The sequence below is a fragment of the Thamnophis elegans genome, chromosome Z, assembly GCF_009769535.1.
Source record: "Thamnophis elegans isolate rThaEle1 chromosome Z, rThaEle1.pri, whole genome shotgun sequence".
NCBI classification, from domain to species: Eukaryota; Metazoa; Chordata; class Lepidosauria; order Squamata; family Colubridae; genus Thamnophis; species Thamnophis elegans.
The window spans coordinates 52,028,815-52,048,996 of record NC_045558.1 but is presented as its reverse complement, the minus strand read 5'-3'; the positions used below and the strand labels follow the sequence as shown (position 1 = coordinate 52,048,996).

The window sequence follows — 20,182 nt, the reverse complement described above, 5'->3', positions numbered from 1 at the left end:
TCTACTTTTGTTTCCGGGTTAGGTGACAGGAAAAGGAATCACGCGTTCCGAGCGTCTTCTCGCTGTACTCAGCCCAGAGACGTCACGCAGGGAGAGGACATGATTCTTCCACGGCTAAGAGGCGGAGCCGGCGCTGGATGGGCAGGACCAGAAGGAAAATATAAGGTTGTTGACTGGGGTGTTCTGGGAATTGAAATCCACAGATTTAAAAGTTGCTGCCAATGTTGAGGGCTAATTGGTTGCCCCATACTAAGGCCGTTGCAGGAATGCGCTTTGGACATTAGGGTTCGCGATCTTTTTCCCGGTTAAATGATCAAGTAATCTCAGATAGAAATCGGTCATCGTGTCCACGTGGTATGGTGATCCTCACGGCTGTTAGTTGCAAATAAAATGCGATTAGGACGTTTGTGGGGAGATGAGACAGCTCATGGTTATCAATCGCAATGTCTGTACATTAACGCACTGTATATTAGTATGCCCCGCAGTTGTTCACTCAGACAGCAGGCTTAACGAAGATATAATGCGCTTGCACAACATATGTTATGTTGGTAAGCTTCCTGTGACTTAGCCTCTTGCATAATCCTGCCCACCATGATTTGGTGCAGTATCATCTCAGAAAGTTGGTCAGTTCAAAATACGTTGTGTGACAGCCAGTGCTAGTTAGAGTGTAACCTGACCAGGTAGTCCCCAATTTACAACAGTTAACTGAGTGACCATTCAAAGTTAAATGGCACTGAAAAAAGTGACTTATGGTCGTTTTTCACTTATGACCCTTGCAGCATCCTCATGGTCACATGATCAAAATTAAGATATTTGGCAAATGAGTCATATATGACAGTTGCAGTGTCCTGGGGTCATGTGATAAGCTTTTGCAACCTGTCAATGGGGAAACCAGATTCACGTCACCATATTACTAATTTAACAAATACAATGATTCACTTAACAACTGTGGCAAGAAAAGTCATAAAATGAAGCAAAACTCATTTAACAAACCTAAATTTGGGGTTCACTTGTGACAATAACTCAAGGACTACCTGTATTGAAGTGGAACTCAACTTCTGGCGATTTTACAGGCACACATTTGCAATTCTTGGCAACAATATAAGAATGATTTAATAGTGCCTTCTGGATTTTGTATTTTGTTGCATTTGTTTTGTTTTTGTAATCTGTAATTCATTACTTGGGATATTCTGACAGTCTTCCTTCCAGATACTAATAAGACTTAATTCTGCTTAGCATTTTCAGAGCCAAAATGGATTAGGGTTAGGTAGATATTAACACACTCATCCTACTCAGATGTTTCTGGTTGGCAAATATAGGAAAAGAATACAGGACTAAACAGGCTTTTCTATTGGAAAATATTTGCATTAAGGGTTCTCTTCCAGATATAGAATATGCAATATAATATGAACCTTTTGCTAGTCAATTAACTAAGGTATGTAGGAAGCACAATACAATGTGAGAAACAGACTCACCAGTCAGAAATTTGACAGAGTTATAAAGTGAAGCAGCAATTTATTACATGTAAAATGCATTCTTGCAAGAGTGGGGGGCTAACAGGTAGGCACACCAAGGAATACATTTTTTCAACTTTTTATTCCCTCCACCACAAATCCCTCCCTGCAGCCCCCTTTGACAAAGACCACAGGGTTGCAATCTTCCTGGAATGCTTGTTTCTCCATTAAGTTCCCCATGCTTAATCTGTTTTCCCAACTTTTGCACAGTTTCCCCTTTTCCATATCACCTTTTGTCTCTTTTTTATTTCTTAACCTATATTTCTTGTTTTGTTACCATCCTTGCAGCATAAATATAATAAATTAAGGCAAGTGGTTAATTATGTTCTCCACTATATTACTAGACTGTGTGGTTAAAACTGTTAACTAATCTGCTTGGCCAAGCTGACTCACTTATGGGAATAGCAGACTCTTCCTCTTTTCTAGTCTTTAACTTTAACTTTTAATGTCCTAATGTCCCACATCTCTTAAAAATTGCTTTCTTTGCAAAAACAATATTATCTCTATCGGTTTCTTACAACAATAATAATGGGAGACTTTTACTACTTGACTTCAGCTGGAAGACAAATTGTGGACCTAGTGGAAGATTCCTGACAAACATAGCAGACAACTTTGTCTCCAATTGAACAAAGCTACTCAACTTCTCTGAGGGGTATCACAACGCTGATGAGCCAAAAAGTGACCAGAAAAAATCTGTTTATAGAGAGAGAGAAAATCAAGTATTAGATACCAACTATTGCAAGAAAAGAGGAGAATTACCAGATTTGAAGTTGTATTTTGATGTCTTTTGTGAAGTCTGGCTAAAAAATTGGGTGACTCTCCAAATAAGAGGTAACTCGTCCGGGGTGGGACCTTGCTGATGGCGGCAGCGACCGGGTTTCTGGTCGCGTTATCTGCCTAAATACCTGGTAGATACCTCATTCTTCAGGCAAAGAAGAGTGAGAGAGAGATCCAGCTGGTAAGAGCTTTTTCTTTGAAGTTTGCAGCTTTTTTTTTTTTTTTTTTTTTTTTTGCTGTGAATGGAAGGGGGGCCAACCGAGGCTGAATCATACCTCTGCTGTTTTCATAACGGCGCAAAGTAAGGAACCTCCACTTAGGACAATATTTAAGATATTTATCTGAAATTAATACAAGCAGAGTCCGTACCTGAGAACCTTATCTCCTTTTTTTAAAAAAAAAAATCCTAGCTTCATTTTTACAAGAGCTTCCTTCGTGCACTTGGTTTTTTTTTCTTCTTAAAAATAAGCTCCTAAAATGGCGATTGTGCATTCTCCGTAACTGTAACAATGCCACGTTCCTAACTCTTCGGCAAAGAACAGTGATAAAAAAGATCAAAGGAACAGCCAGCCAGCAGTTTCTTACTAATTAGTTTCACTTCTCTGAAGAGCTTACAAGACTTTTTTCTTATCAACTTTTAAAAATTTTAAAAGACTCTTTTCTAATATAGAGACATTCCAAACAGAGGTGAATATGCTGAACTGTTTTGCTACAATGCTAATCTTTTGAAACCTTCTGCAAATTTTCTGCAAAAAGGGAGGAACAGTTGGCTAGCAGTATCTTATTAATTAGTTTCACTTCTCTGAAGAGTTTACAAGACTTTCCTCTTATTAACTTTGCTAATATATATTTTTGATATAGAGAAGTCCAAAATGGCACTGAATATGCCGAGCTGCTTTGTTACAACGCCCTTTTCTGAAACCTTTTGAAAAACCCCTAAGAACAAATAAAGGGCTGATCTAATACTTTTTTTCTCCTAAACTGCACAGCAGGCCAGTAGAGTTTGATTAATTGCTTGAAGAAAAGATATAATGGCATCAAAATTAAACCCTGGGAAACTTCCTCCTAGGAGTACATTCCCCATACCTGGCACAAAGTGGCAGCTTCCACCCTCTATGCCCCCTACTGGAGATTTGCTAACAAAAGAACTTTTTTTGGAAACTTTTAGAGAATTTAGAGAGCAGAATTTAGAAACTTTCAGAGAATTCAGAGAGGAGATAAAGAACGAGATGAAAGAGTTTAATGATAAGCTTGATACTAGGATTGCCAAAATAAATGATGATATGCTGGGACTTGTAACTGTATTGACAGAATATGTTTCTGAAATGGAAGATAAGCTAGAGGTTCTTAACGAAGCCAACACTAATTTGACATCCAAAACTGAAGTGGTGCAACAAAAAGTTGAAAACGCTGAAAAACAAATTATTATGATACAGTACAGATAGATGGAGCTTGCATTAAGAGTTAGGGGGCTGCGCGAAGACAAACAGGAGAACTTGAAGCAGATTTTTTCAGAGGCTTTTGACCGTCTGGTGGAAAGACCGGGGTCCAACCTTGATTGGCAGATCGAAAAAATTTATCGCGTTAATTCTTGGGCGGCAGAACAGAAGCAACTCCCCGGAGATGTAATTATATACTTTGCTACAAGAGAGTTCAGAAACATGATACTACAAGAGTCCTATAACACCAGGCTTCAAATTGGCGGACAGGATCTGATTGTCTTGAAAGAAATACCACCTCAAATGCTAAGAGCCAGGAGAGATTATGCTTTTCTAGTGGAAGAACTCAGAAACTGTCAGATACAGTATAGATGGGATGTGCCATTTGGTATTATAATTACATTTGACAAGCAAAGATATCGTCTCAACTCTGTATGGAAAGCTCGAGATTTCTATCACAAGATCCTGAAGGTGGGACACCCTGAATCATCTGGATCTGGAGAAAGACCACGAGAAGGACAGGATAAACAGCAAACCACACAACTACCAGACAAAACGCACCATTTCCTCCTCCCGGAAGGGCAAGGGATCATGGAACAAAGACCTAGCCGTATGACTACCAGACGAATGGAAAAACAAGCTACAATGCAACAACCTCAACATTCACCGACCATTGATCAAGGAGTTACGGCAACAAGCTCAGAAGCCACGGGAGGAACTAGACCAAAGGTTAAACAGGCCACATAGGAGGCTCTAAAAAAGCTTCAGGCAACCAAAAATGACAACTAAGATCTTGACATGGAATGTCAATGGACTGAACTCTCCACAGAAGAGAAAGAAAATATTTCACTATCTCAAACAGTTCAAGAATGATATAAATTGTCTGCAAGAAACGCATATCCAATCAACTGATCAAAAATATTTGTTTAACCCCAAACTTGGTCAACATTTTGTGACCTCTGCTACGGAAAAGAAAAATGGTATAGTTGTATACTTAAGAAAAGACATTAAAGCTGAACTAATTGAAGCAGATCCCTTTGGAAATATATCGCACTAGACCTAATCTTAGAAGGGAAAAAGACATTACTTTTGGGAATTTATGCTCCTAATCAACAGCAAGACGGATTCTATAGAAATCTTCATGCTAAATTAGTACAGTGGGACTTTAAGTTTTGTATACTATTGGGTAATTGGAACAGCGTAGACATCAATCCCTTTCAAGGATTGATTTTATATTAATTACTAATGATTTACTTTTTAGGGTGAAGAAGACAAAGATTGCGGCAAGGGTCCTTTCGGATCATAACCCAGTTTGGATGGAATTGGGAAGGGTAGTGCAGGCAAGAAGGTCCTGGAGGTTGAATGAAAATTTATTTAGATATGAAAAGTACATTAATGATTGTAAAAAATTGTTATCTGAATACTTTGTTCTGAATATGAATAAGGGTACATCTATGGAATTTGTATGGGATGCAAGCAAAGCATATATGAGAGGAGTACTGATGAATATAAACAAAATACATAGACATAAACAAGGGCAAAAACGAAAAGAATTGGAAGAGGAAATTAAAGGGAAAGAGTTGGAGTTAACATTGAATCCAGGCGATACAAAGGCTAAGGAAGCAATCACTATATTAAAATCCCAATTTGATATGTTGATCTCTGACCAGGTAGCCACTAGTTTATTATATGTAAAACACAACACTTTTTGTAACGCAAATAAACCGGGCAGATGGTGGGCTTATCAGATTAGGAAAAAAATAAAAATTCGAAATGTATTCAAATTGTGTTAGAGAGGGAAGGAGGTGTTTCAACAGGAGGAGAATCAAAAGGCATTTCGGGAATTCTTTATAGAATTGTACAAAGGGGACAAAATTAAGGGTTTAGACATAAATTGCTTAAAGTTTGTGCAACAGCAAGAAGCTGAGTTCAATGCAGAGATCTTATTGATTTCCCCCCCTTTTTTTAATTTCCTTTGTTTTAATATGTTTTAGACTGTGTTTGTTAAAAAGCTACACCGTGTACGGGCTCTGGGAAGTCGGGGGGGGGGGGAAGGGAGGTGGGGTCTTAGGGGGGAGGGGGGAAATATAATATGTGCTAGATTTTAAAGTAACACGATTGCACTTGTATACTGTTGCTCTTTAATTCTAGTGTAAAAATAGGACAAGCTGAATATATTGATAGATAGTAGAAATACACTGAAGGGAGGAGTAGAGAGAAAGAAGAAAGAGGGGTAGAGAGGGTCGGAGAGAGGATAGGAGGGAGGGTGAGAAGGAAGGGAGGGAGTGTATTGGGAGAGAGGAGTGATAGAGGGGGAGGGGAAGTAGGGTAGAGGGGAATGTTGGAGGGAAGAAGGAAAGTTGGAGGGGGCCGAAAGAAAGGGTGTATGGAGGGTCGAAGTGGTACATTGGGTTTATATTTTGGGGGGTATTGTTGACAAGAAGAATGGCTGTGATTATTGTTTAATGTTATATAGCCCCAGTTATGCACAGTATATATGTGACTGTACGAAATGAAAATGGAAAATAAAACATATTTACACAAATAAGAGGTAACTCGAACCAGAGGACCATTGTAGGAAGTTAAAACCCACCCCTCTGCTAGAAAAATGAAATATCCTAGGAAATATTGAAAAGGCAGAATATTACATTTCCCTTGATCAGAAATGGAGAAACATGTTTTTAGGCAGGAAACAGAATCATCCTTAACAGCCCCCTCTTTTCTTAATGGCCCATTAAGATGCCCAAGCCAGTCTATTCTACATAATAAAGAGTTCTCCCCTTCAGCTCAGAGTAATGGGATTAAGGCATGATAGTATTAACCTTTTATCCAACTCACCACATAGCATCTGAGAGCTCAACCAAACTTGGACTCAAAGCAAAGCCTAGAGAGTTGCCCCTGCATGGCACCATGGGAGTCTGACAACCAATCAGAATGCATTTCTTACAGAGGAACAGAAAACAGAGAGATGGGGCTGAACAGAGAGTATAAAGCCAGGAACTTTCAGCCCTTCTGCCTCTCTTCTCTCCTTCACCCAACATTGAAGCATGTGATCACCTTTTCTGTTCAGGACTCAAGCCATGTGGTTCTGTCCACCATTAAACCATCTTTCCAAGCAGCCTCCATGTCTTCAGTGTCTTTTTCCCCACTTGGAGTTGAACCCAGAAGGACATTTATTCCAACAATTGGCACCTAGATGGGACTCCAAGCTAGCCTAACAATGGATATGCTCAGGTAAGCCTCCCATGCCAGCACAGACCCCATTGAGTCTGTGGGTGGACTTTATCTTGGCCTTAACCATTGGATCTAGGTTTTAAAGGGGTTTTGAGTTTGAGCTCAAAGGCTGCTTGGAAAGAAGGTGAGTACCTCTAAATTTTAATTCTCTAAATTTTAAAGCATGGCAAAGCATGGGAAATGTGTGTATGCCTGCATGTGTGTGAGTTGATGGGATCCTTCTTCCAGTCACAGCTGAATCCTGGTTCCTCTGGGTGTTTTACCGAGAGGGACTGGAAAGTATTATGGTCAGGCCAGAGCACAGAATCTTGTTAGGGAAAGGAGAGAGTGTGTGAAAATGGATGGAAAAGTGAATGAAAATTTGTTGTTGTTATTGTTGTTTTTGCTTTTGTCCTGTGAGAGTAAAAAAGCAAAGGCCCATTGTACATGGAAAAGAGTGCCGGTACTAACTGCAGAGGGGCAGAGGTCCTCATAGATTACCTTTTTGATCCTCAAAACCCAGGTGATTCTCTGAGAGAAGGGGCCGAATACTTCATTGGGGAATCGAAGTCCTTCCCAAAATATTTTTTTTCTGAAACATACAGCGGGTGGTCACCTGTCTAGGCCAAAGTGAGCCCTACATGTAAAGGGTCATGGGAAGCATTAGCTCACTGGTGGCTAGAAGTGCCCTCAGATATTTCCTCAGATGGCAGGATTTTGGCTGACATGAGTAAAAAGAGAGCAAGGAAATTGTGTGGCAAATTGGCTTTGCTGAGGGATGATACAGGAAAACCAATTTGGCTAAATAAAGATACTTAAAAGAAAAGGAAAAATGTAGGTGGTTCCGTTTTTATCTGTTTGTCTCTTTCTTTGATTTCTATGCAACCATGTGGTTTGTTTGTTAAGATTTGTGCCTTCCCTAATTTAACAGATTTGTGCTGGAAATGACTTGGGAGTGTAAACCTGAGAGTTCTCCCCCCCCCTCTTATTTTCACTTTGTCCTTGTGTATATGTGTGTCTAAGTCTTTGTGCACCCTCGAGGTAATTGTAACTATAAAATGTCTCCAATCCAAAAAGACAAGAATTTTAAATTGTTCAATGAAAAAAAATAGTAAACTGGCAGAAATTGCTTTCCCTCCATTTGTAGGGCCCAGAAAACTTAGTGAAGGTGGGGGGGGAGCCTTTACTTTGCGTTTGTTTGGCCAACAAAAACAGAGTGAAGAGAAGTATTTTTTATTCCTTCCCTCCCTGTATCTTAAAATACCAACCCGAGGTTATGAGGGAATGTTTTAAGTTCATTTACAAGAAGTGTTTCACCCTTGCATTTATTGTGTTTTTAAATAATTTTATCTGTTCATCTCTTTCCTGAAGCATGTGAATCCAGACCCATTTCTCATCTGTGATAATCCCATATTGTTACCAGTTTATCTGTTTAGTAACTGCAATACTGATATGTGGTGTTTTTTTCCAACTGTGCCTGCAAGTTATCTTCCCCCCTCACCCCCCCACTTACCTCTAATCCTCCAACAATGCCTTTTCTGTGGGGGAGGGGGCCCTGTTCTCATGCCTTCCAGCCCTGCACAGATGAGCAGAGCACAAGGATTCAGATGCTTCCAGAGGAGACCTTCCATTCACTGAGCCAGGAATTGGGTTTGAAATCCAGCCCTCCACTAGAAAACCATTACATGTTTTTAGGCAGGAAACAGACTCACTCTTAATAGCCCCCACTTTTCTTAATGACCCATTAAAATGCCCAATCCAGTCTATTCTACATAATAAAGAGTTCTTCCCTTCAGCTCAGAGTGATGGGATTAAGGCATGATAGTATTAACCTTTTACCCAACTCACTACATGGCATCTAGAACTCAACCAAATTTGGACTCAAAACAAAGCCTAGAGAGTTGCCCCTGCATGGCTCCATGGGAGTCTGGCAACCAATTAAAATACACTTCTTACACAGGAACAGGAAACAGAGAGGTGGGGCTGAACAGAGAATATAAAGCCAGGAACTTTCAGCCCTTCTGCCTCTCTTCTCTTCTTCACCCAACATAGAAGCATGTGGTCATCTTTTCTGTTCAGGACTCAAGCCATGTGTTCCTGTCCACCATTAAACCATCTTTCCAAGCAGCCTTCATGTCTCCAGTGTCTTTTTCCCCACTTGGAGCTGAACCCAGAAGGACATTTCTTCCAACACCATGAATTAAGACTTGGATGGCACAGATATTTATTATATGATAAGATTAAAATAAATGTTGATTTTAATAATCACTTTGTTAAACATGCAATTCTAAGAATTTGGAATAAATATAAAATAAGCTTCTCTGTGAAGATGCCTCTTTAGTGTCTCCAGGAAGCTTTTTAAAGAAAACAAATAGTGCTGAGGCCAGATTGGTGGATTTATAGCCTTATATCTTTCAGCTATCATGACCCTATCTTCAAAGCTAAAGAGTTAGGACCAGAAGGATGTGTTTGCCACTGGCTTATATATTTACAATTGAAAAAAGATTTAAATTAGAAAAAAAAAAGTTATAGATTTGATTTTGTGAAAAATGAATTGGATATCCTACTGTGATAATGGTCAACATATTATTGCTAAGATTTATAAATTGTTACTGAATTTCAATTTGGGGAATGAATATGTAAAGCATGATTCAGTGGGAAAAGAATTTTCGATATAATGCTGGAACTATGGGAGAATATGTGGACAAAAAGTTTTAAATTCACATAATTTAAATAAAAAAAATTATAAGATGAGGTATCATTGGCATCTAACACCAGACAAGTTGTTAAGAATGTATGAAGGTATCTCAAATGAATATTGGAAATGTAAATGTAAAGAAGAAACTTTTTATCATTTATCATATGTAATAAAACAAAGAAATATTGGAGTAGAATTCACATCTTAATACTAAAGTGAATATAAAAATAAAATCAGAGATTTTTCTTTTAGGCCTAATGGACAAAAAAATTGAAACAAAAATGGAGTGTTGATATTTTATATATGTTGACAGCAACAAGATTATGCACAAAAATGGAATGACATGGTATTTCCCACAATGAACAAATAGCTGCAGAGTTATAATTTCTACTCTCAAATCACATTGCAATTGCCTTAAGACAAAAATCAGATAATAACCCTAAGTGTGTCCTGTAATAAGTTACTAAAGATGGTCCATAAACTCCTGAGCTGTACCAGACTTGAATGCTTCCTGAGGTCAGATTAAAGTTCCCAAAAACAATAAACCTCAGATATTTCACTGCCAATCTGGTGACAGAATCTAACAATTCAGGCAGGGACTTTGCTATACAGATGGGAAGCTGGTACAGCAACAATAGACCAGGGGTGGGTTTCAAAACTTTTTACTACCAGTTTGGTGGGCATGGCTAGATGGGGTGTGTGTGCATATGACTGAGTGGGTGTGGCCAACTCATCATTCACACACACTCAATCATGTGCCCCTCTCACCAAGCCATACCCACCAAAACAGTAGCAAAAAGTTTTGACGGGTGGCGACAGACTGGGGCGCTTTGCTGTCTTTTTTTTTTTATCCCCAGAGAGCGTGATCAGGGTGGCATGCTGCTCTGAGAAGCCGTGCTCGGTGAGCTCCTGCTGAAGCTTGCAGAGTGCTTCTGAAAGCTGGGGAAAAGGCAAAAACGCCTACATTTTTATGAAAAATGGCCCATTTTTTGCAAAAACAGAGACATTTTTTTCTTCCCCCAGCCTTACTGAAGCCTGCGGAGTGCTTCTGGAGGCTGGGGGAAGGCAAAAATGCCTCAATTGTTTGTGAAAAATGGCCCATTTTCCACCCAGAAATGAACTTCCGGTTGGTCCGTTGGAGCCATTTTTCGCCCTCTCCAGACTCCTGTGACTTTCCTGAAGCCTGGGGAGGGCACAAAATGCCCCCCAAACGGCAACCCGAAGTTCAGAAATTATCCATTTCTGGCTTCTGGGGGGCCAGGGGAGGCTGTTTTCGCCCTCCCCAGGCTTTAGGAAAGCCTCCAGAACCTGGGGTATTGCACCTGTATGCGCAGGGTGATGGATTCAGAAACCAGTCATAGCAAGGTATCCAAAATGTCTGCCTGCCTCCGCAGAGTTTATTGCTTTTTATACAGTTTTTAAGAAGCAGCAAATAGGCTATATAGCAACAGCATTGTTATTGGCATATTCTCCTTGTCAATCTCTAAGAACAACCCAACCTGAAACAGATTTTTTCAGAAGCCTTTGATAGTCTGTTGGGAAGACCGGGAGCTAATTTTGACTGGCAAATTGATAAAGTTTATCGCGTTAATTCTTGGCTGGCAAAGCAGAAGCAGCTCCCTCGGGACATTGTTATATATTTTACCACAAGAGTGCTCAGAAATACGATATTACAAGAGTCTTATAAAACTAAGCTCCAAATTGGGGGTCAGGATTTGACTGTTTTGAAAGAGATACCACCTCAAATGTTAAGAGCCAGGAAAGATTATGCTTTTTTAGTTGAAGAGCTTAGAAACCATCAGATACAGTACAGATGGGACGCACCATTTGGCATTATACTCACATTTGATAGGCAAAGATACCTTCTCAACTCAGTATGGAAAACTCAAGATTTTTACCACAATATTTTGATGGCTGGACATCCTGCACCATCTGGACCCAGAGAAAGACCACAAGAAGGACAAGATAGACAGCAAACCACACAACTACCAGACAAGATGGATCATCTCTCTCTCCTAGAAGCGCAAGGAGCTATGGAACAAAGACCAAGCTGTATGATTACCAGACGAATGGAGCAACAAGCCAAAACGCAACAACTCCAACAATCACCTGCTATCGGTCAAGAAGCTACAGTAACCTGTCCAGAAGCAGTGGGAGGAGCCAGGCCAAAGGTTAAACAGGCTATGCATGAGGCTCTAAAAAAGCTTCAGGAAACCAAAGATGACAATTAAGATTCTAACATGGAATGTCAATGGATTGAACTCTCCACAGAAGAGAAAGAAAATATCTCACTATCTTAAACAGTTTAAGAATGATATAATTTGTCTGCAATAAACTCATATTAAATCAACCAATCAAAAATATTTGATTAACCCAAGATTTGGTCAACATTTTGTAGCTTCTGCTATGGAAAAGAAAAATGGTATAGTTATATACTTAAGAAAAGATATGAAAGCTGAATTAATTGAAGCAGATCCCCATGGAAGATACATCGCGTTAGATTTGATCTTAGAAGGGAAAAAGACATTGATTTTGGGAATTTATGCTCCTAATCAACAACAAGATGGATTCTATAGAAATCTTCATGCTAAATTAGTACAGTGGGATTATAGGTCTTGCATACTATTGGGTGACTGGAATGGTGTTATAGATACTAAGAGAGATAAGAAAGTTTCTCGCCCAAACACTCAGATGCGAGCAAAGTTACCTAAATCCTTTTTCGGTATGATGGATGACTTTGAACTGAGAGATATCTGGCGAGAAAAAAATGCAGAAGAATATGACTTTACCTTCTTTTCTGATAGGCATCAATCCTTTTCTAGGATTGATTTTATATTAATCACTAATGATTTGCTTTCCAGGGTGAAGAAGACAAAGATTGCGGCTAGAGTTTTTTCGGATCATAACCCAGTTTGGATGGAGTTGGGGGTGGGTACAGGCAAGAAGGTCTTGGAGATTGAATGAAAACTTATTTAGATATGAAAAGTATATCAATGATTGTAAAAAATTGCTAACAGAATACTTTGTTTTTAATATGAATAAGGGTACACCTATGGAATTCGTATGGGATGCAAGCAAAGCGTATATGAGAAGAGTGTTGATAAATATAAATAAATCACATAGACATAAACAAGGCGTAAAACGAACAGAATTGGAAGATGAAATTAGGAGGAAAGAGCTGGAGTTAACTTTGAACCCAGGGGATACAAAGGTTAAGGAAGCAATTACTATATTAAAGGCTCAATTTAATATGCTGATTTCTGATCAGGTAGCTACTAGTTTGTCATACGCAAAACACAATACTTTCTGCAACGCAAATAAACCTGGCAGATGGTTATCTTATCAGATTAGGAAAAAACGGAATTCTCGAAACATATCTAAATTGATTTACAGAGGGAAGGAGGTGTTTCAACAGGATGAGATTCAAAAGGCATTCCGAGAATTTTTTACAGAGTTGTATAAGGGGGATAAAATTAACGGTCTAGATATAGAGAGATATTTAGATAAAGAGAAAATACCCTTAGTTAAAGAAGAGCACAGGCAAAAATTGAATCAACCAATAACCTCGGGGGAAATTTTACAGGTAATTAAGCAGTTAAAGGCAGGGAAGGCACCAGGCACAGATGGCTTGACAGCGGCTTACTATAAAAATCTACAGTTAGAAATGGTAGAACCTCTTAGAGAATTATTTAATAAGATTCAAACGGAAGGTAAGGTGCCTCCATCTTGGAAGACAGCTTTTATATCTCTGATACCCAAAGAAGATCAAGATATTACTCAACCAAAAAACTATATACCTATCTCATTACTTAATGTAGATTATAAAATCTTTACTAAAGTACTATACTTATTGCGGGTCTGGAAAAAATATCAACATAAATTAAATGACAAGATACCCGTGTGGGCAATTCCTAGACATGCAATTGAAAATATGAATATAGCACAAAAACAGGATAGAATTACCTACAGACAGCTTCTCATTTTGGAAAGGGGGGTTCTACAACTAAAATCCTTAGAGGTATTAAAAGAGGAGAAGGCAGTTCAAACATGGTTCCAGTATGGGCAATTACAGGCCAGGTGGAAAATAGATAAAAAAATTGGTTTTATCCAAGTTGAGGATAATCTATTTAAACAAATAAGAGATCAAAGCTTAATGCATATAAAGAGGATATATAATGTATTAACACAGATGGATTCGGAAACAGAATTAGTTAAAGACTGCATGATAAAGTGGGCTCAAAATATTGAAGAACCAATAATGTTGGATACGTGGGAAAGAATTTTGGTAAGAAATGTGAAATTCACACAAGCCCAAAACCTGAGAGAAAATTTCTACAAGATGTTCTATAGATGGCATTTAGATCCTAAAAAATTGGCCTCGATGTATTCGAATTTACAACCCAAATGTTGGAGATGTGGTTCTCTTGATGCTACATATTTTCATATATGGTGGACTTGCCAAAAGGTTAAGGCATTTTGGATAAAAATATGGTGGATTATACAAAATATTCTTTAAAAAAGGATAAAATTTACTCCTCAGTTATTTTTGTTAGGTATCATTACTGATTTACAGTGTTAGAGGTTAATCTGATTTTGCATTTAATAACGGCAGCAAGACTGCTGGTGGCGCAATACTGGAAGAAGGAAGATTTGCCTACAATCCAAGAATGGACACTGAAAGTCACAAATTTAGCTGAGATGGCGAAAATATCTGCATATCTTAAAGACCATTCAAATGAGAGATACAAACGAGACTGGAAAAAATGGATCGATTATATACAAAATAAATATGGAACTAAGAAATTCCAGATAGCCTATGCTTAAGACTAGGAATGATTTGAACTGTTTAAAGTTAATTTAGCAAGGAGGAGCTAAGTTCAATGTAAAGAGGTTATTAATTTCTTACTTTTATTTTTTATCACTATATCTTAGACTGTGGTTGTTAAATATCTATACCGTGTACGGGTTCTGGGAAGTCGGGGGGGTAGGTTGTGGGGACTTGGGGGGCTCGGGTGGGGGGGGAACTATTCCAGTTTTGATTTTAAAGTAGTATGATTGCACATGTATATTGTCTTCTCTTACAACATGATATTGTCTATGTAATAATATACATGTGATTATATGTTATGGAAATGAAAATAAAATATTCTTAAATATAAAAAAATATAAAAAAATAAGAAAAAAAACTGTATAAAAAATAATGCACTCTGCGGAAGCAGACAGACATTGTGGATACCTTGCTATGACTGGTTTCTGAATCCAACATCTGGTGCCCGAACAGGGACACCCTTCTGTGGGAAGCAACAGCCAACATACTTACCTTCGTCTGGAATAGATTCCAAGGTGCACCTTCATCCTCTGCGACCCCCTCAGTGGTAAGTATGGGTGCAATCTATGTTAACAACAGCAACAACATGTGCAGGAACTTCGATTCCTGTTACAAAAGTCAGTTATTACAGCACCTGAGGCAGACATAAGGAAGCTGGTTGCGGAGATAGGGAAATATTGTATCCGGAGCGCGGGACTCTCTGTTTATGGGATTGGACAAAGGGCATACTTTACATCTTGAATCCCGGGCTCCAGTACAGATATTACATCTATGGTTTCAATGCTGTCAAGGAGTGGAAAACTTGGCTCTGATGCTTTGGCAGGAAAACAATTGACCACAAAACCTCCACCTGATTATGATCAAATAAAAATTATTCACCTTAAATAATCTTCAATTGGACCTCATGAAGAGGTTAATTCTTCCACTTCTCCATGGTCATTGTACACCCCCATGAGGCAAATTTTAAAAGAACAATTAGCAAAGGGGGGGTATAGAAGAAATTGCTGATATGTTGTCTGTTCACCTAATTTGATTCCTCAATATCATGAGGTAATGGTAATTGACTTAAAGGATTGTTTTTTCTATATTCCCCTCTGCCCCCCTGATCAGGAAAAGTTTGCATTTACTGTGCCTGCAGTGAATCATTCAGAACCTAATAAACATTATCACTGGAGTCTTTTGCCACATGGAATGTTAAATAGTCCTACTTTATGTCAGCTTTATATTGCTGCAGCATTAAATCCTTTTCGCAAGGATCCATTGGCTTTGGTATATCATTATGTGGATGATATTTTAATTGGAGCCCCAAAGATACAACCTAATTGGCTTTCAGAAATACAAAATGATTTAGGTGTCTATGGATTGCAGATTGCTCCGGAAAAAATACAACTACACTCTCCCTATCTTTATTTGGGGCATACAGTGTTGCAATCTTTTTCTTCACTTAAACTTACCCAACAAGTTATTTCCCTGATTGATTTACAACAGTTGCTGGATACCCTTAATTGGGTTCATCCATATTTTTCCTTTCCGACACATTTACTTAGCCTCTTATTTGATTTATGGGAAACTGCTTGGAGATCTCATGGGGTTCCTTCTGCAGCTCTTGCCACAGTTGAGAAAATTAATGATATTTTGAGCACTCACTTTGTGGATCATATTCCTCATAGAGACTGTCACTTAACTCTTTTGATGTTTCTTACTAGTAAGCTGCCTATGGGAGCATTAGCTGTATTAGAAGACAAAAAAGTATATTGTGTTGAACGGCTTTACTTACCTCATACCCCATCTCAAAATGTCTTGCCATTTATCCAGGCTGTTGCTGAACTAATAATTTTAGGACACATTTGAGCTTGTCGCAGAAATGGGACCGATTTAATTAATATTGTTCTTTCTATTCCAAAATCTGATTTTCAATTTTATTTTCAGAATAACATCTCTTCAGTGATAAGTTAACTGACTATGTGGGCTGTATTGCATATCATTTGCCTAAAGATCCTCGGCTTGCGTGTTTAATGACGACTTCTTTTCCTGTCCACTCATTGCTTTCATCTTCTCCATTTTTGCAAGCTTCTACTGCTTTTTCAGATGGAGGGCGAATGAGAAGAGTGATTGCTTATAAGGATTCTATGATGATATCTGAAAGGTGTCCTACACTGCAAAATAGTCATCCCCACAACACTCAGAATTGTCTGCTACTATTTTAGCTTTCCATATCTTTTCTCAACAGCCTTTTAATTTAATCTCTGACTCTCATTATGTGTATCAACTTATTTTTAATCTTCCAGGTGCTTACATCACACCCAGAATTGACCCCAATCTCATGGCTCTGTTTTTAACTTTGCAGCAACTACTACATGACCAAAAGGATTTATACTTTGTTTCTCACATACACAGTCACTCGTCTCTTCCTGGACCTCTTTCTGAAGGCAACAGTTAAGCTGATGCCACTGTCCATGTTTTACTTATGTTGTTTTCAGATTCGTTCTTCAGTCACTCTTTTTTCCATCAAAATGCCAGGGGGCTGGCACAAGCTTGTCATATTCCACTTGACCAAGCCAAGCAGATTGTTTCATCGTGTCCCCAGTGTTCTGGGGTATCCCCCTCAGGGGACACACGAGTTAATCCCCGTGGTTTTGCCTCTACTCAACTATGGCAAATGGATGTCATCCATGTTCCCTCTTTGGCTCCCTGGAAGTATATTCATTTATCTATTGTTACCTATTCAGGCGTGCTTTGGGCCACACCTCAACGAGGGGAAACAGCTAATCATGGTATTTCTCATCCTTTTTCAGCCATTACTGCCTTAGGAAAACCCTCCTCTTTAAAAACTGATAAATGGCCCGACCTATTCTTCATAGGCCTTTTTTCAATTTTGTACAACCTGAAATATTGTTCTTACTCATGGGCTACCCTACAATTCCACAGGTCAAGCCATCCTGGAAAGCATTAATCGGTCCTTTAAGGGCTGTCTTCACAAATAAAAAAAGGACGGCTCTCGGGTACCCAATTTGTCGTGGGTAACACAACAGGTTAAAAAAGTATTATTTACTTTAAATCAATTGAATGTCTCAATTCAAAATTCAACCACTTATCAGAGACATTTTCAACAGAAAACAAGTTTGCCTCCCCCTCTAGTATATCATCGGGCATTACCAGAAAAGACATGGTTAGGGCTAGTCCCGCTGAGTACTTGGGGACGAGGATATGCTGTTGTGCTTGCTCCTACAGGACCCTTGTGGATTCCAGCACATTGTGTCCACCCAGCTAAGGACGTCGTGGCACCAGGCCCCGAATCTGATTCCAGAAATGGCCAATGTGACTCTACAGATGCCGCAGCAATACGATCTCGTCGGACCAGCCGTCAGTGACGTGGGGAGACATGAAAAACCTGACCACCAAAGCGCAGGCAGTGCTGCAACAGCAACAAGTGAAGCAAACCCTCAAGAACTTATCCGCTGCCATTTTTGCGGTTTTAACTGCCAATTCCTTAGCCATCATTTGTTTATGTTTGATTGTTAATTGCTGCCCTCTAGCGACAGCACCTGTCATCTCACCTAAACATTCGCTTGAACAGAGAATGAAGCAAAACCTATGGGTGCAGCTAGCTAGCATCACACAAAGTGATGTCTTTTGCTTATCTGAATGTATGAAAAATTGCTTTCTACATGATTGGTCCCCGTTTGTACCCCGCCTGCAGTAATTCAAAACTTCACTGGCTTGAGTAGATTTTTATTAAATGAAAACTTTAATTATGAGACTACATCTAGTTGGGGGTTGATTGCCTATGATCCACCCCCTGACGCAATTGCTTAACACACCCCGGTAGCATGAGAATATAACACGTGCAAAAATAGTTAATTGTACATCTTCAAGTAAAAAACCTCACTGTCTTCGTATTAGTTCACCTGTTTTAAACTGTACAGCTTTTGAGGAGACTTCCTTTAATTTTGCCCATGTTTGGCTTCCACAAGGATGGTTTTTTACATGTGGTCAAGAAACTTTTCATTATATTCCTGCTAATATTAGTGAAGCATAGTGTTGCCTCAGCCGGTTAATTCTTGTTTTGCTTTCCAAACAGCAAATTCATTCAAACCGTTCTCGACGTGGAATCACGTTAGATAGCACTTGTAGCTCTGAGACAGTTTTACTTAATAAAGCAGAATACGTAGCATTGGCTATATCTATAGCGGGTGTGCCAGCGCTTGCTACTTGTGTTCATCTTAATATTAACGCTGTTGCTTGTAATTTGGCAAAAACAATTAATGCTACTTCTTTAACTATTTCAGTAATTAAGCATGAGTTACAAGCTTTGCAAAAGGTTATTTTACAAAATCACGCTGCTATTGATTATTTGCTTCTGTGTCAGCATTTGGGTTGTGAAAGTTTTGAAGGAATGTGTTATTTTAATCTTTCAGATGAATCATGAATCATCCAGCACCAGCTCAATATTTTACACAATTTGATCTCTGATTTGAAAATTGATACTTTAGGATCTTGGTGTGAAAGGTTTTGGGCTTGGTTGTCCACAGGCTTAATCACAGCTTTTCAGGGATTTCTGTTTATCTTCACGCAACCCCCTTACTCTTAATGCCAGCTCCATTTGCCTGTACTGTATCATAATAATGTCTTTTTCAGCATTTTCAACTTTTTGTTGCACCACCTCTTTTCGATGTCAAATTAATATTGGCTTCACTAAGATCATCTAGACTATCTTCAATTCCGGAAACATGTTCTGTCAGTACATTTACAATTCCCAGCATATCATCTCTGATTTTAGAGACACGGGTATCAATTTTATCAGACAACTCCCCTTTAAGTTCTTTTATCTCCTCTTTAATATCTTTAAGTTTGTCTTCCACCTTAATTGTCTGAGTGTTAAAAGCCTCATTCAGTTCCTTCAGAAAAAATTATTTTTTTAGTAGATCACCAGTAGGGGGCATAGAGAGCGGAGGCTGCAACTTTGTGCCAGGTATGGGCGATGCGCCAGCACTTCTGGGGGCCGAGTGGGGCATCTTCAAATTAAGATTTGGTTTTGAGGCCATTCCAAGTTTTATCTTCAAGCAATTAATAAAACTCTATTGGCCAGCTATACAGCTGTGGAACGAGGTAATAAATCACCCCTTTCCTTTGAGATTTTGTATACAGTTTTAAGAAGCAGCAAATAGGATATATAGCAACAGCATTGTTATTGGCATATTCTCCTTGTCAATCTCTAAGAACATCCCAGCCAGGGTAGAGTCTCACATATCTAGATGGTTCCTGGTACTGTCTGGCGGTGCTAATTAAGTGAACTCATAAACATCTGAGGTAAACAGTTACTGAGTCATGGCAGTGTGTTGCACATGGTCTCTTCGTAACCTTTCCTCTATCTCTACAGCCGGGGGGTGGGTACATATGCGTGGGTGGGCGGGGAGATTGAGTGGGCACAGGTGCAGGCAGTAAGAAAAACGTTCACCATCAGTGAACATACTAGCTGAATACCTGTGCTCCACTATGAAACTACCATATTTTTGGGAGTATAAGACACACCTTTTTCACTCCAAAAAGAGGGTGAAAATCTGGGTGCGTCTTATACACTGAATACAGCGATTTTTGGCCTTCCAAAACCCTGCCCACGCGCCAGTGGTGGGTTCCTACCGGTCCACACTGGTACGTCCATACCGGTAGCGGAAATTGGGCGTATGCAGACAATAGGCAATTACAAAAAGGG

At 39.1% G+C, this 20,182-nt stretch overlaps 1 long non-coding RNA gene across 1 annotated transcript; it reads left to right on the top strand.

The window, feature by feature from the left end:
* The first annotated feature begins 81 nt into the window (after positions 1-81).
* Positions 82-19,848, top strand: LOC116521019. The gene is made up of 3 exons (XR_004256876.1): positions 82-165; positions 14,923-15,016; positions 17,701-19,848. It is a non-coding gene; the product is annotated as an uncharacterized LOC116521019 (long non-coding RNA).
* The last annotated feature ends 334 nt before the right edge of the window (positions 19,849-20,182 follow it).